Source organism: Protopterus annectens, chromosome 17.part0, assembly GCF_019279795.1.
Source record: "Protopterus annectens isolate FY-2018-M chromosome 17.part0, PAN1.0, whole genome shotgun sequence".
Taxonomy (NCBI): Eukaryota; Metazoa; Chordata; order Ceratodontiformes; family Protopteridae; genus Protopterus; species Protopterus annectens.
In genome coordinates, this window is record NC_056751.1 from 646,426,392 (window position 1) to 646,444,643 (window position 18,252).

General features: G+C 38.8%; 1 pseudogene; it reads left to right on the forward strand.

Moving 5' to 3' along the window:
• The window catches only part of LOC122791487, a 128,074-nt pseudogene that overhangs the window by 21,767 nt on the left and 88,055 nt on the right, over positions 1 to 18,252 (forward strand).

The window sequence follows — 18,252 nt, forward strand, 5'->3', positions numbered from 1 at the left end:
GAACAAGGAGTTTGTAACATCCCTGTACTCCTCCCTTATCAGACCCATTATCAAGTACAATGCCCCCTTCAGCATGTACCTTGCCAAACATATGCAGCAGCTGGAGAGACCACAGAGGTTCCAGACCAGAAATATCCAGGGTCTCAAATACCTGTCGTATACAGATAGACTAATAGCCCTGTCCCTCTACTCAGTCTCATACAGTCTGCTCAGAGGTGAACTGTGTCTGGCATACAAGGCCATCTCAGAACCAGCCTTGATGGACTTGCTGCATAAACTTAAGTCAAAATCCATTCAGGCAACCTGCACGCAAGGCCTCAACCTGGTCTGTGCATTAATAGAACTTGTTGGCAGGATAGATTTGTTTTGCAGAGAGTCTCCCCATCTGTGGAATAGACTCCCTATCCATTTTAAGCAGAGTATCTCTCTGGCCCTCTCTAAGAGGAACCTGGATGACTGGATTGGAAATAAAAAATAAAACCCTGGGATCCTACCAGTGTCCCTGCTGGACATGGGAACCAGGTATTGACTTTGTGGCAACATGGGCAAAATTCTTGGCTAGGTTTATAAGAGCATCTGGACCAATAGCCTAGTATCATCCTATAAAGCTATGAACCTACAGTTCATGTTAAGTCTGTTTTTTTTTCATGCCAAGTCTGTTTTCATTGTGAGACTGTATTGTTTTGTGTAGTGAATGGCTATTATTGTTTGTGCAATAAAATGTGAAATAAAAGTTTTAAATTAAATCCAAACCTGTAATCATTGTAGTAGAAAATAATATGCAAACTGTTAGGTTTGAGCAATATTTATGGTAACTGTTCAGAAATAGCCAAGTAATGGGACACTGGAATGGCTGGGGGTGGGGAGGCCTGATCCATTACCCTGCCTAGACCCCTCTTGACCATAATTCTGTTCTAACTCAGTAGATGGCACAAAGAAACTATATCAGGCTTCAAGGCAAAGACAGAAAGATAAAGAAGATAGTCAGACACTCTCCGTAAGGGATGCTAGCAACAACCTGATAACCAGTCCACAAGACATCAAAGGCAGATGGAAGGAGTATTTTCAGCAGCTTCAGAATGATGAAAACTCTAAAGAAGCAGAACTTACCCGGGCATAGTTTACAGTGAGAGAAGAAGAGGAGCCTACCATAAAAGAACTAAGAAAAGCACTATGAAAAATGAAGTCAGGGAAAGCAGCAGGCTCAGATCAGGTCACCACAGACATGATAAAGATGCTGGGTGAGATAGGTGAGAAATGCCTTCTGAGGCTGCTCATAGCAGTATGGAGAGTCAGGGAAAGCAGCAGGCTCAGATCAGATCACCACAGATATTATAAAGATGCTGGGTGAGATAGGGGAGAAATGCCTTCTGAGGCTGCTCATAGCAGTATGGAGAGAAAGGTGTATTCCAGATGACTGGGGAATGAACATATTAGTGCCAGTGTGCAAGAACAAATGAGACTTCCACAACTGTTGACAATAGTGGTATCAAACTCCTGTCACAATGCATGAACGTTCTGGAGACAGTGAATGATAAACACATATAACAGTAGTACAAAGTAAGATGGGAACTGAGCATTTCAGATTTAGATAAGGATACAGCACAATGTACCTGATGTTTGCAGTGAAGTAGGTAGTTGATAAGAAACTAGAGATGAGGAAAGAGTTCAACTGGGTATTCCTAGTCTTATAGAAAGAAATAAAATCCCAGGAAAGCTGATTTGGACAGTCTTGCAGTTGTTTTAAGTCCCAAAAACATTGGTAGAATTAGTGTGAACTATGTACAAGAACCCAATGACTCAAGTATGATCAGTGTTCAGTCTCACAGATGGGTTCCCAGTGGAAGTGAGTGTGCATCAGGGTTCAGCACTGAGCCTACTGCTGTTCATACAGAATGATGGACTACATTAGCAAACAGGTTAGAGGGGCCAGATCAACAAAGATACTGTATGCAGATGATGTGGCATTACAGGCAGACTCGGAACAAGAACTTCAGCAAAGGATAGGGGAATGGAATGCAAAACTGAAGGCACATGAGATGAAACTGAATACAGATAGCTGGAATGGCAGCAAATAGGGGAAATAAGAAGAAGGTGAGAAATGGGATAGAAGGGAAGATAGTGGAACATGCTAACAGTTTAAAAAATTTGGGAGGGGTGGTTGAGGAGAAGTGAAGTCTGAATGAAGAGAGGGGCTGCAGACAGATGGTATAGAGTGTCAGGTGCTGTGTAAGACAGAAGAATGCCAAAGAAGCTGAAAAGTAAGTTGAACAAAACAGTGGTGTGACCGGTATTACTGTATGGTACAGGAACCTAATCAGTAAAGGCAGAACAGTTGAAGCTTGAGTTGATAGAGAAGAAGTGCCTGAGATAGGTGGTAGGATGCACACTGTGGGCCAGAAAAAGAAATGAGGACAAAAGAACAGAAGCCAAAGTAGCTCCAGTTTCAGAAAACGTCAAAGAGAACTGATTATGGTGGTTTGGGCTCATGTGCAGAAAAGCAGAAGACTATCTGATGAAGAAGATCTGGGACAGACAGGAAGAAAGCAAGAGGGAGCAAGGGTGTCCAGCAAAGAGGTGGATGGATTGTGTGAGAATGATGTATGACAGTCAGGCAAGAGTGCTGATGAAGGCAGAAGAGTGGCACTGAATCGAGAGAGATGACAACAGTTAACATGACATGCCAATCTCATGTAGAAAATGGGAAAAAGGAGGCTGATGATGATGTCTGCCTCTGCTGTCTTCCATCCTCTCTCATAACTTCCCACAGATTATTTGGTATTCTGCCCATCTATCCTCCTTCCTAAAAAATTCAATATGGAAACTTACAGAAGATGTAACCCTTCCTCACAACCAAATAATCCTCCTTTGGGTTTTCCTTGTGTTTGTTTTGCTTGCTCATTCAGCATGTCTGCCTTTCCTGTCTCCGTCTTTCCTCCCTATTTATATGAACTGAGTTTGTCCTTCGTCTGTGCTGACCCTCTGAGAACTGTTCACGGTGCCTGTGTTGCACAGACAGGAAGCTTTGTTCTGCACGTGAATTTGTATAGCCTCAAGCACACTGTCTTCCTACTTTTGTCACATTGCTTGAGTGACCATCTGTAATATGCCCACTTCATGATAATTCAGTTGCATGACTCTCAGTTGTGCTTCATTATGAAGAATACTCCTAATTTTTTATCTTGCAAATTTGACATTGCACGGTTTTTCGCATTGTAAACATCTGCTGCACATTCATTGTTAAGAATTTTTGTTAATGAGCATGCTTTGCAAATAATACAGAATCACATTAATTCATTAAATACTTTTTGCAAAGTATAAAATTATAAATATACTGGCAGCTTCTTAAATGAAGTTGTTTGTAAGCAGGCCACATTTCTCCAAATCATTCTACATTATGAGAGGTGGTGCTCTACATTTTACAGATGGGACACTGAGACTGCATAACAGTAGAGAACAGGAGAAATATCCTTACCCAGTGGTTTGCTGATCTCACATATTAACACACACCTACACACATGCTTGCACACACACTCACACACATATTGTATATAAAAATGTTGTTCATCAAAAGTAAATTCAGATCTACAGATTGTGGTTACCATATCTCTCATTGCATGTTCATATGCGTATGTGTGTGCATGCACATACACGCACACACACAAACACACACACACATATATATATATATATATATATATAAATATATATATATATATATAGAGAGAGAGAGAGAGATGATTTCCATTCACTTTGTCAGATGCTTATTTGTTGACAAAGTGCAGTTGGTGCACTTTAAGTTGAATGTTTCTATTGTCAAAATCATGTAAAGTCAAACATGGCCCTGTGATGTGTGCAGTGTTTTCTGGGTTGAGATACTATAACGTTTTGGGTAAGGGATAGCCTTAGTTCTGCTTGCACTTATGTTTTGTTGTGTTTGAGCCATATAATAGATTAGAGCTATCATTGATGCTTTAGTGAAGCTCTGTGTCAGTTTTTTATTGATCATTAAAAAATATATTAGACCGTAGATCTATGTCAGTGCAGCTGCACATGAAAAATAAAATTCAAAGAAAAGGAGCTTGTCAAAAATACTAAAAATATCAGTGAGAATGGGACGATGTGACAAGACCAGTGCATGCCTTTCTAACTAAAGTAAACAAGAGGGCTAGTTACAGGCATTTCTGCTAGTCTGAAACATATCGCCTTCAAGTGTACACTGGTGATTTTACTGAATAGAGAGAGTTTCATGTAACTTAACAATAGAGTGAACCTATTTTATGAACCATATACTTGTGTGCTGCAAAAGAGAAAGTCATAGCCCTGGAAGAATAGCTGTGCTGGCTGTGTCTGACGGAACATATGTATGAGTGGTACAAATCTTTGGGTCAGGTTATTACTTTGGTATGGGAGAAGCTTTGAGAAAACAAAATAATCCCAAAAATGGGCAAAATATTTAACGTGGTGTGTTATGCCTTCTGAAAAGACATTAATTTCAGGGGAGGATTTAAAGTCAATGGTCATATACTCCAAAGCAACTATTCCTTGACAAATACAGATTTAGAGAGAAGTTAGTCAGAATTAATAAATTTAATTAATACACTGTAAAAAGAGTCGATGTTAGAGAAAATGAGAAAAAGCATCAATGATTCATCACTAGTTGGATAAATGCAATATCTTCAAGTATAAACAGAAAGAAAATCTTGGTGAATAGTTAAAAGAAAAACATTCCATTCAGCTGTGGAAAGATAAATTATGCAAAACATGAACACCAAACAGGAAAACAGGAAATCAAGTTATAAATCATAATAAAAATGTGAGGGTTTCCCACCAGCTCTGTGTTGTATACCATTCTGAAGTGTTTACATCTTGATAAAAAAAAAAACCTTATACATGTTTAAAACCTCCGGGTTAGAGAGAGGAGAGGAGAGGAGCGAACATTTCCTCCTGGTCTATAAGAAAGCAATCCAAATGTGATGCAAAATTCTGAATGTAACTGAAGGTTTCCTACTTTATAAATTAATTTTCAACTTCAGAAACTATATAAATAAATAACTAAATAACCATTGACTTTAAATCCTCCCCTGAAATTAATGTCTTTTCAGAAGGCATAACACACCACATTAAATATTTTGCCCATTTTTGGGATTATTTTGTTTTCTCAAAGCTTCTCCCATACCAAAGTATATATTTTACTAACACCATAAACCATAATCGCAACAATAATTATATATCCTCAGCCCTCTTTTTGGATCTTTCCAATGCATTCGATATGGTTGATCACCAACTTTTAATCCACACCCTGCAAACATTCTGTCTAGATACTGGAGCCCTCCAATGGTTTCAATCCTACCTGAATGGTCGACAGCAGGCTGTCCTCTGGCAGAACAAACTCTCTAACCTTCTACCTAACACCATTGGAGTACCACAGGGCTCTATACTAGGGCCCTTGCTGTTCTCCATCTTCATTAACGACCTTTATACTGTCATCCCAAAAGTCAGCTGTATCCAATATGCTGATGACTCTACTCTGATTTGCTCAGCCACATCTCCAGTAGAGTTATGGTCAGCTACCCAGACCACCTTTAATACAATAGAAAACTGGCTTTCTGAACATCGTCTGATCCTAAATCCCAAAAAAACTAAAATGCTGTTATTTTCACCAACAAGTAGGTCTACCGCTTTCACCTTTACCATAAAATCAAATGATGGCACAATAATCTCCCCTGACCCATCTACAAATCTATTAGGTGTCATCATAGACAATAATCTCAAATTTGACCTACATGTTAACCAAACTATCAAAACCATCAATAAAAAACTAGGGTCACTTTACAGAATAAAAGCCTTCCTAACCCCTCCAGCTAAAATTGCCATAGCTCGCTCTCACCTTCTTTCAACCCTTCTGTATGCATCCCCTCTACTCTCAAATTTGAACAAGACTGTCCTTAACAAACTCTCAATTTGCTACAACCACATTGCCAGGTTTGCCACTGGGCTGCCTTTTAGGACACATCATTGCATCAATCTAAATCAGCTTGGTTGGCTTGAACTACCTAGCCTAATCCAGTATAACCAACTGATTATGGCCTATAAAATCCTCTATAATCCGGACAATACTCCTGCACTTAAAAATATTATCACCCCTATAACAATCCTAGACCGCTTCGATCCTCTAACAAACTACTAATTCACACTAGCAAAATTAATAACACAGCCGGTGATTCTCTCTTTGCAAACTCTGTAAGTAGATCCTGGAACTCACTTCCAGCTGATATTACCTTACTTTCCACCTTAGGTCAATTTAAAACTAGACTCAAACAACATTTGTCACTTAACTGGCTATGTCAATGTATCAAGCCTGGCTAACTCGAATGTGTAAAAATCTGTTAACCAGTTTACTGTGTAATTTAATTTAATCCTGACTTGTCCTCAGGACTAACTTTAACCTGTGGAACTTGTTTAACTTGCTTACTTATGTAATCTCTGTAAATAATCTGTTTGTAATATGTAATGCTGGTATTGTGTAATGCTGTATCTGCTTACCCTTGGAGCTTTTCTCCTCAGGCCTCCGCTGAAAATGGACATGCATCTAGTCGGACTATCCCAGTCAACAAATGTAAAATAAAATAAATAAAAATAAAAAAAAATATGAAAATCATTAAATCTGTTTCTTAAATTCCTTGAGTGCGCTATAATATAAAAAGGTACAACTGTTAAAGGATCCATGTCTGTAATATGCATTTATCTCTATACCTGTTTTAGGATATCTTTAATTTTGACATAGACGGCCTTAGACATAGATCAATTAGGTGGCAGCCTAGGGCACCACTGTAGCAGAAGAGCTTTTCCAGTAATCTGGATGGTGTAGGTAGACCAGGATGGGGACAAGTGGTGTAGGGGAAGCTGTGGAGCCCTTTTGTCTAGGGCACCAGTTAACCAGAGGCAGGCCCTGAAGTTTAATCTCTTTTTTAGCACATGAAACATTCAGAAAACAAAAGCCTTCTACCACAACCACTACAACAATACAAAGTTTTACTGAAACTGCAATTGTGGCAGCAACAGCAGCAAAAACAGAAGTTATTGACAAATGTAGTTTTGTGACATCTGCCATTACATTACATTACACCTGACTAGTTTTATTTCTAAATATTGCAGGTGAGGTATCATTTTCCTAGGGCAGATGTTCCTTTACTTGCCAAACTTGTACCAATAGTGGTAAATGTTTAAGAAACAAGTAATTTTTAAAGTACCATTGCATATAAAGTTATGTCTGTTTGATTGCCAGGTTATGTGACTCAAATATCTTTCGTTTTATTATAGCTGTTGCCCAAAAAGATTAAAAATAACTACTTGTTAAACAATATGATTGAGTTCTTTTATGATTAATTCAGCAAGACTATCACCAGAAGTAAATTTTAAGACACTAGGGTGAACTGAGAGTTTTCTTATCAATATATGCATTTTTTTCCTTACTCATCAATAGAATTTTCTGTTTAACTTTCATCTTATGAAAAAGGCAAACTGACAATAGAAGGAAGAGTAGAAAAAATGAATGAAGGGTATTACTGTGATTCAAACTCTCATTCTTCTGCTGTCTGTGATAATCATCATTAGAAGAAAATCAGCCGTTATTGATCTTGTTTCAGTTTTAATTTGAACAAACATCTAAATATAACCAGGCCCCATCACATCTATCAAGCAGAAAAAATCGAAGACCAACCATTAACCCAGTGTATAGTAGCAAGCACTCAATAAATAAATAAATAGCTCATATCCTAGTGTTTTACATAATAAATATGTTCAAATTAAGTCAAAAAGAAAAGAGAAAATAAGCAATGAAATGCACAACTACAACACCATTCTAATGTTTCTTTTAAACAAATATAACAGAAGGGATTTATTCAAATTCAGTTTAGGAATGTAAGAAACAGCCTATACAATCATTTATTAACTCTGATATTTAGACAGTCTCAGCAGTGTGATGTGATGGTCCCACTCTGAAATCTCAAAAGCTCAAAATCTCAAAATTCAAATGACTGAGTCCAAAATCTCGATAGTTCAAAATACTGAATCTCATAAAATAGAAAAAAATACAGTATACCAACACTTATTATACTCCAGCACAAGTTTATACAGAAACAAATAAAAGACAATCCATATTATTCTACTCCAACTATAAGCATGAGGGCAAGCCCCCAGCATCCCCAATGTGGAGGGCTGTGCCCTCCACACCCCCATTACTTAAATATGTCAACTTTGAGATCACACTTCACTACACTAAGATGAGTTATGTTGCAGTATAGCAAATTATAAGGGAACATAACTAAGGTTACAGCAGGCAGTCATGAAGCACATAATGGTATGTTTGCCATTTTCTTATGTTGAGTGCGATCTCAGAGTTGATATATTTAAGTAGCAGGGGGTGTCAGGGGTGCATGAGGGCTTACCCCCCTGCTTATAGTTGGAAAAAAGTAATATGTTTCTGTATGTAGTTGTGCTGGAATATAGTAAGTGTTGGTGTACTGTGTTTTTTCAATATTATGAGATTCAGTATTTTGAGTTTTCCATATTCTGAACTTTTAAGAGTTTGGACTCAGTCTTCTAAATTTTGAGATTTTGAGCTTTCAAGATTTCAAAGTGGACCCAACGTGACACATATTGTGTCCCTTTCTCTAGGCAGTAGCTTACAATGTATGAAAACCCAATTGTACCCATATCATTAAGAAAAGGAATAAGAATCATGTTATTTGGAACGTAAAGTAAATTGCTTGGGTTCACTGTAACAAACTGTCCTGAACTTACATCGAGGATTTCTAAATTGTCAGGAAAGGGAAGCATTGTAGAAAAGATGCAGATTCAGAAATATAGCTTTGTGTCGCACACTTTACAACCTCAGAAAATACATTGTAGTATCTGAATGAAAGAAACCACTGCTAGAGCTATTAAATGATTTCATAAAACAATTTCAGTGTCAAAAGTAGTACAAACCAAAAAATGTGAAGCTTCTTAAATAATATAATCAGCAGTGATGTAGTTCCCTTGCTGTTGTATGACAACAGTTTTCATGTGTATCTTTTCTCTTATAGCAGGTGAAAAGATCACAAAAAGAAAACCTGCCATCTCCACTACCTCCACAACACAAAGTACCACCATCAACAATACCACGACAATGACAACAGCAACAACACTTGTACCTGAAAAAGGTGAGTCTACAGCAGATCATTTCACACACCTATACTAATGTAGCATTGATATCCTAATCTGACTGTAACTCAGAATGTTACACTTAAACCAGTATTAACATGGATGTTCCCCTTAGTCACATTATCAGACATGGAATGAATAAAGGCTTGTGTTAAGGAGAAATAATTTTTCTAAAGTAAAACATTTACTGTGATGCATGTATATTTTGCATTTTACCTCTTGCTTTCTCTGTCTGCTAATTTTATTATAACTGTACTCACACCTTTTACTGGCGCTTCTTTTCTTTGAAGCTGCAGAATGTGAAAAAGTATAAATGCTTTCTGCACACAACAGAGGACTGAACTACCACCATTAGTTATTCTAAAATAGCCTGCTGCACAAAAGTCCTGTGGACCATTGATTGTGCACACATTGCCATTATATACAATGTGTCTTTACACCATCCAGGCAGTTCCCATGGTTCCCATATCTGACATACAGGCACCCTCTACCAGCATTTTGTGCCATGTGAATTACCACTGGACCTTCTAGTTGGTTGTGCACAGACCATCAGTTACAGACACCAGAAATATCTGCTGTTGTGCATTATACAATGACTGGTCATTAATATTAAAAAACGAGCACGCTGATTGGCCAGCCCAACCAGCGTGCCCATTGTAAATCGGAGACTATACAAACGAGAAAAGGTCCGGTTGCCCGGACTTTTTCCCGTTAGTAAGTCCCATAATTTTATTACTTTTCTTTTTTTTTAACTAAAAAAAGAAACCAGGAGACGTAAACCAAACGAGGGAGATGCCACAGGCAAAATAAAACGATAATCCGGTAAGTTCTACAAAATTAAAGAAACATACCTGATTATCATTTTATTTTTGTCTGTCCTGGCTCTCCCTAAATTAAACATCTCCCGATTTCTTTTTTTTTTTTTTTTATTTTTATTAAAAAAAAAATAAAAAGCAATGGAGATTTTCCATTCTCCGTTGCTTCCTCTACACAGCTCTGATGTACTGCGTAAGCGTGGGAACACAAGTTCCATACACATGCTCACTACATCAGAAAAAGCTCCAGGATAGTGGAAAACCGCAGAAGGGCACCTCAGAGGTATTATACAAAGACATTATTCAAGAAAAGTAAGTATTTCTTTTCTTAAATAATGTCATTGTATAATAGCAATAACCCATGTCTGAGTCTGGGTAATGCTAGATTTACCCACAGTTGTCTTTGTTTGGCCACTCGGGCTTCACCCTCATGACCAAACCTCACCAACCATGGGTAAATCTAGCATTACCCACACCCAGACGTGGTTTGTTGCTTAAATGACCACTCTCACTGTATACAATACTGACAACAGCAATGGGTATGTTACCACTGCCCACCTTCTAGAAGCATTGTGCTAATATCCTGTAATGCCGCAAACATCCTCAGCCTCTAACTTCTCATTTTGCACACAACCATGACATGATCCATAAACAGGAGACATTTTATCCTTCTTTATCATATTCTACAGTCCATAAACAGGAGACATTTTATCCTTCTTTATCATGTTCTACAGTCTGTGTACATAGGCAACAGTGTAACCTCCTAGCTCGGCAGTAAACTGACATGTCCATGCCCTGTACTGACTGCCAACTTGAGCTCCCAGCTAGATAAAGTTTTCCTTGTCATGTACTCAGTACAATGTTAGAGTGAGCCACCCCTAGCTAGTCAGTCATGTGTTATTCTTTTGTGTTATCTTGCCTCAATAATCTACTATTGTCTGTCTGCACCCGTTTCTTCCCTGCACCATATGTGCTTTGTGCAGTGATGCAGTGCAGTACATTGCCATTTCTGTTATCCTCTGTCATTATGCCTATATCATAGAACAAGCTCTTCTCCACTAAATTCATTCACTTGACATGTTCATATTAACATGGTCTCCATTGATATGGTGGCTATGGCCTCTGTGATCCTGCAGTAGACCTCATAACATTGTCATTATGATAATGATGTACCTTTGTCGGACTGCCTGAATCACTTCTATAATGTGTTGTACTATCACAGTCAGTCAGCACTACCATATCTATTGCTGCCCATTCCTGGGCTAGAAGTATCTGTGCAGACAATACTAATATGTGGACACTGTAAGACCCATAACAATGCTGCTATGTTCTAGTAATAATTTTATAGTTTACCAGTGCTGCCCAAAAAGAAATACTGAATAGACTCTGATTGCATTACTCTGGGAGGCTTATCTAGAGAGATCAGATAGGCTGTCTCTTCAGCATAGTATGTGTATCAGGTGAATTTCTTTCATGTGCAACTGAAATCAAATTCTCATACACATATAATATTGTGTTGCATATTTTCTTTTTCTGTTTTGTCTCCTGATTCTACAGGTTCAGCTGTGGTACAAAATGTGACCTCACGCTCAATGCCACAAATTGCACTGTCATCCCCTTTGGTAGAAACTCTGTACCCATGAACTACCACATAGGCGGCAGTCTACTTAATGCTGAATGTGATAAGAGACCTTGGGACCCAGGTGCACAGTAGTCTCTCCTTTGATAATCACATCGCCACAGTAGTCAGGAAAAAAGAGGTCATTGTTCCCCTCTACTCAACACTCATTGAACCCATTTTAGAGTGCAACACCCCTTTTGGAATGTACCTCACAAGACATCTGCAGCAGCTGGAAAGGCCACAGAAGTACCTCACAAAGAGGATTACTGGCCTCAAACAGATGCTCTACACTGACCGTCTCAAAAAATTCCAGCTTTACTCTGCAGCATATCGCCTACTCCGAGGTGATCTCTGCCTAACATATAAAGCTATGTCAAACCCAGAGCTGTTCAACATGCTACACCTAAATAAATCCCAATCCCTCTGAGCGACATGCTCTAGGGACCTAAATCTTGCACCGCAATAAACAGGACATGCTGGAAGGATAGATTCCTGTCCCAGAGATTTCCCATACTCTGGAACAAGCTACCCATCTATGTCAAGCAAAGTTCCTCATTAGCACTCTTCATGAAAAATCTTGATGAGTGGATGGGAAATAGGAAATACACCCTGGGGATCACTTCTGTGGCTTTGCAAAACAGGGGCACAGGATAATAACTTTCTTGGGTGGCTTAAGGGGTCTATATTATACTATCGACATCCAAAAATGTTGAATCCCACTTATTTGACATGAAAATGTTGAACTCCAAGGTTCCCGAATGGCCAAATCACCGATTTCTTTCCAACAGAAAGAAATCGGTTGGCCAAATACCAACGCCACAGAAAAAACAAACATATGTAAGTGGGGGGCTTTGCCCCCACACCCCCCCTAACTCAGTATTCTAACCCCAAGACCACACTACAGTCAGGGAAAAGGCAGGTGTAACAGAACGGCCAACCACTGGAAAGAAATCGGTGATTTGGCCATTCGGAAACCTTGGAGTTCAACATTTTCATGTCGAACAAGTGAGATTCGACATTCTAAAATGTCGATATTATAATATAGACCCAGCATAAACCAGGGAACCTTGTTGACTAGGCTTACTTAGGCCCTTGGGTCAATAGCCTAGTACCTGCCTATGAACCTATGAACCTATGTGGACCAGCATTGACTACTTGTATCTTCTCAGGCTGATGTGACTGATATTGGGTAACCAGTATTTCTCAGGCTCAACTCTCAACAGGTTTGTGAAAGTCAAATCTCTGGCCATCTCTCAGCAGGAGTGAGGCTCCTCAGTGAAGAATATCCAGTATAGCTCTTTCTGGGTAACCCAGCATTAGCCATGATGGTTGGTGAAATCTAAACCGGTAGCACTAGGAACCTGCGCCATTTACTCATACAGCTGATAGTGTCACAAAACTTGCCTATCCCAACCATCTATTTATTTTATTTATTTATTTAACATTTGTTAAATAAATAAGTAATCAGACTAGGACAGAGCCCATTTTCAGCGGATGCCTGGGAGAAACACTCCAGACCAGTAAAATGGCTTGTACATGATGTCAGCCATGCAGGTAACTAATATAAAGGTAACTTATCTGAATGGGAATGCATTGCAAAACTGAAGGTACATGGATGAAGTTAAATACAGTTAAGACAGTGGTAATAGTAGCAAACTGGGGAAAATAGAAGAAGCTGAGAATTGAGATGGAAAGGAAGATACTGGAACAAGTTATCAGCTTCAAGTATCTAAGAGAGGTGGTTGAGGAGAAGGGAAGTCTGAATGAAGAGGTCAAAGTTAGAATGAGAGGGGCTACAGCTAACTGGTATAGATTGTCAGGTGAAGTATATAACAGAAGAATGACAAAGAGGCTGAAATGTTAGGTTATAAAGCAATATTTGTCCAGTACTACTGTACAGTACAGAAACATGATCAGTAAAGGCAGAGCAGTTGAGGAAGCTAGAGGTGATGGAGATGAAGTGCCTGAGATGGGTGGTAGGTTGCACACTGTGGGCAGTCAAAGTAAAGAGGCATAAGAGAAGAAGCCAAAGTAGCTTCAATTGTAGAAAACATCAAACAGAGCAGGTTACAGTGGTTCTGGCAAATGTGCAGAAAAGGAGATAGCAATCTGGTGAAGAAGATTTGGGACTGACAGGAAGAAGGCAAAGGGAAAAAGGGTGTCCAGCAAAGAGGAGGATAGATTCTGTGAAAAAAGATCTGTGACAGTCAGGTACGAGTGTTGAAGAAGGCAGGATAGTGGCATTGAATTGAGAGAGGTGACAGTTGACATGACACCCCAAACTCAAGAAAATTGGGGAAAAGTGGGTTGACAATGATGATGATGTCTGCTGTCTTCCCCCCTCCCTCATTACTTCAAACAAAAGCATGTTGGTACTCTGCTCATCTATCCTCCTTCTTCCAAAATTCAAAATGGAAAGTTTATAGAAGATGTCACCCTTCCTCCTCACCAAATAACTTTCCTTTGTCTCATCCCTGTGTGATTCCTTTCTTGCTCATTCAGTATTTTAACTTTCTTGACTCCCTCTTTCCTCCCTGTTTGTATGACCTGAGTCTGTCCTTTGTCTATTCTGACCCTCTGTGACCTGTTCATAGCACCTGAGTTGCACATACAGGATGATTTCTTATACATGTGATAGTGTATAGCCTCAATCACACTGTCCTACCTTTGTCTCATTTATTTATTTATTTCAAATATGTTTACCATGAAAGTCTGAATGGGTCATGAGGTAGCCATTTTCAGCAGAAGACCAGGGAGAAAGCTCCAAATACATACAGTTAATAGGATGAAAAACTAAAAAGACATAAAAAAGTCATAACATTCAAGCACAAATATGAAAACAGCACATTAGTTTATTAGAATGAGAACTCAACAAACAATAAAGTCATAACATTCAGCACAAAATTAAAAAATTGCACATTGGTTGAGTGACTACCTGTAATATACCCACCTCATGATAATTTACTTGCATACCCCTCAGCTGTGGCTCATTATGAAGAACATATCTGATTTTATATCTTGCAAATTCCATGTTCCATGATTTTTCACATTGTAAAGGTCTATTGCACATTCATAAGAATTTAAATAACTCTTTGCAACGTATAAAATAATATACTATACTATCAGCTTCCTAAGTGAAGTTGTTTTAAGTGCTCCACATTTCTCCAAATCATTCCACATTATGAGAAGTAGTGTTCCACATTTTAGAGATAGTACTGTGAGATTGCAAAACAGTAGAGAATGGGAGAAAGATCCTTATATAATGGCTCAGAGATCACACACATAAACACACACACACACACACACACACACACACACACACACACCATACAAGAACAGTGTTCAGCAAAAGGAAATTTAGATCACCAAATTCATGGTTAGCATATCTTTCACTACATTTATGTGTGTGTGTGTGTGTGTGTGTGTGTGTGTGTGTGTGTGTGTGTGTGTGTGTGTGTGTGTGTGTGTGTGTGTGTGTGTGTGTGTGTGTGTGTGTGTGTGTGTGTGTCTGTCTGTATATATATATATATATATATGGGTCTACCTGACAACACCGACGCACTACAACACCGACAACGAAATCACCAATACCACATAACCGAAAGTTCACAAACACGAAACCCCACATGCCCGACACACCACAATCCCGACAATCAACAAACAAAACAAATCCCCTGTCCAAAAAGCACACACACAACACAAGCACACCAAAATCCTTACAAACCCACATTAAACCTTACATGCACAACTATCTATAACCTTAACCCAGACCCTAACCCTAAGGTCCGTCACTATCGCACACTCACCTAACCCGTGCCCTAACCCTAACTCACTTAACCCGCCCCTAACCCTAAAGACTGTCACTATCGCACACTCACCTAACCCGCACCCTAACCCTAACTCACTTAACCCACCCCTAACCCTATAGACTGTCACTATCGCACACTCACCTAACCCGCGCCCTAACCCTAACTCACTTAACCCGCCCCTAACCCTAAAGACTGTCACTACCGCACACTCACCTAACCCGCGCCCTAACCCTAACTCACTTAACCCGCCCCTAACCCTAAAGACTGTCACTACCGCACACTCACCTAACCCGCGCCCTAACTCTAACTCACTTAACCCGCCCCTAACCCTAAAGACTGTCACTATCATACACTCACCTAACCCGCGCCCTATCCCTAACTCACTTAACCCGCCCCTAACCCTAAAGACTGTCACTATCGCACACTCACCTAACCCTCGCCCTAACCCTAACTCACTTAACCCACCCCTATCCCTAGAGTCCATCAATATCACACACTTACCTTACTCGCACCCTCACCCTAACGTCCGTCACTACTGCATACTTACACAGCCTTTTCACATGTCGGTGTTCTCAGCGTCGGGGTTTTCATCTGTCGGTCATCTCAGTTTTCGATCTTCTGGTGTCGGTGTTCTCATCGTCGGCGTTGTCAGCTTTCGGTGTTGTCAGGTAGACCCATATATATATATATATATATATATATATATATATATATATATATATATGTATATATGCATAGTTTCCATGCACTTCATCAACAATAGTGCAGAGAGTGCTGTTTAAGTTAGGCAACATTAAACGTGGGATTGTCAATTGTGGTTGCCCTGTGATATCTGCATGTGTGCAGGGTTTCTTGGTTAAATCACAGTAAAGTTTTGGGTAAGGCATAACCTAAGTTGTGTTTGCACTTATGATTTCTTGTGTTTCATGTGTATCATAGCTTGGGGCTGTCCTTGATATGTTAGTGAAACTCCGTGTTTGCTTTTTTGTTTCAATTAACAAATATATTAGAGGTAAGATTTATGTCAATGAGCTGCCTCAAGAAAAATAAAATTCCAAGAAAGAGCTTGTCAAAAATACTAGCAAATATCAGTGAGACTGGTACAGTGTGAAAGGACCAGTGCATGCCTTTTTAAGTGAAGGAAATGGGAGGGTAAGTTATAGGCATTTCTGCCTATATAAGATGTACTGCCTTCAAGTGCATGCTATTTTTTTTATTAATGGATGTTCAAGTAACTTAAGAATAAGAGTGAATCTATTTTGTGACACACATAACTGTGTGTTGCTAAAGGGAAAGAAAGTCATAGCCCTGTAAGAATGTCTGTGATGTGTGTGTTGGGGGATGTGGCACATATATGTGTGGTACAAACCTTTGGGTCAGTTGACTACTGAGGTTTAGGAGGGGCTTTGGGAAAATAAAGCAGTCCCAATAGTGGGCAAAATATTTAATGTGATCCTTCTGAAAACACATTAATTTCAGGGGAACATTTAAAGGCAATGGTTGTAACACTCTAAAGTAACTAGTCCTTGAAAAATACAGATTTGCAGAGAAGTTAGTCCAAATGCATAAATGGAATCAGTATCTTGTTAAAGAGTTGATGGTGGAGAAAGCAGGGAAAAATATTAATGATTCATCAAAGGTTGTGTAAATACAATATCAAGTGCAAAAGGGAAAAAACATCTTTGTGGAAAGTTAAGAAAAACATTCCACTCAGTGGTGGAAAAGTAAATTATGCAAAACATATGAACACCAGAAACAAAATAGGAAATCAAGTTATAAATCATAATAAAAAGTGAAGGGTTTCTATCAGCTTTCTGTTGCATACCATTCTGAAGTGCCTACATTATGATAAAAAGCATCTAACAAATGTTTAAAAAGTCCAGGTAAGAGAGACAGACGAGGAAAAGAGAGAAGAACATTTCCTCCTGGTGTAAAAGAAAGCATTGCAAATTTGATGCAAAATTCTAAATGTAACACATGGTTTCCTGCTTTATAAATTACATTCCCAGCTTCAGAAAATAGATGAAAATCTATTTCTTAAAATCACTTGAATGCTTTATACTAGAAAAGGGGTCTATATTATAACAGCGAATGCTTAAAATAGCAAATGCTGTAACATCGACCCATAAAAACTGAAACGTTAAAATGTTGAACACATGGAATAGCTATTTTTTTCCGATGGAAAAAAAAATCGCTTCTCAGGGGGGGACCCAAACACAAAATAAAGTGTGGGGCTTTGCCTCTCACTTAAATATACCAATTTTGAGATCGCACCACAGTGGAGGAAATTGCAAAGTCCTGAAAACGGCCCAGTGATTTTTTTTCCTTTCGAAAAAAAAATCACTGTTCCGTATGTTCAGGATTTCGCGGTTTCAATTTAAAATGTTCAATAAAACAGTGTTCACTGATATAATAGGGAACCTATAAAAGTATGCAGCTGTTTAAGGATCCATGTCAGTAATATACATTTATCTCTATACCTGTTTTATTATATTTTTTCATTTTGATCTGGTTTTCAGCATATGAAACATTCACAAAAAGAAAGCCTTCTACCACGTCCACTACTTCAGTAACAGAAAGTTCCACTAAAACAGACAGAACACCATCTGCCATTGCACATCTGACAAGTTATATTTCTAAATATTTCTGGTTAAGTTTGACTTTCCTACGACAAATGTATTGATATTCAAAATGTCAAATCCAAAGGCAGCTTTACAGCATTCATCTTTTACATAGCAGACTTATAAACAACAGTAAATGTTTAAGAAACAAACAATCTGTAAAGTAACATTGCGTATAA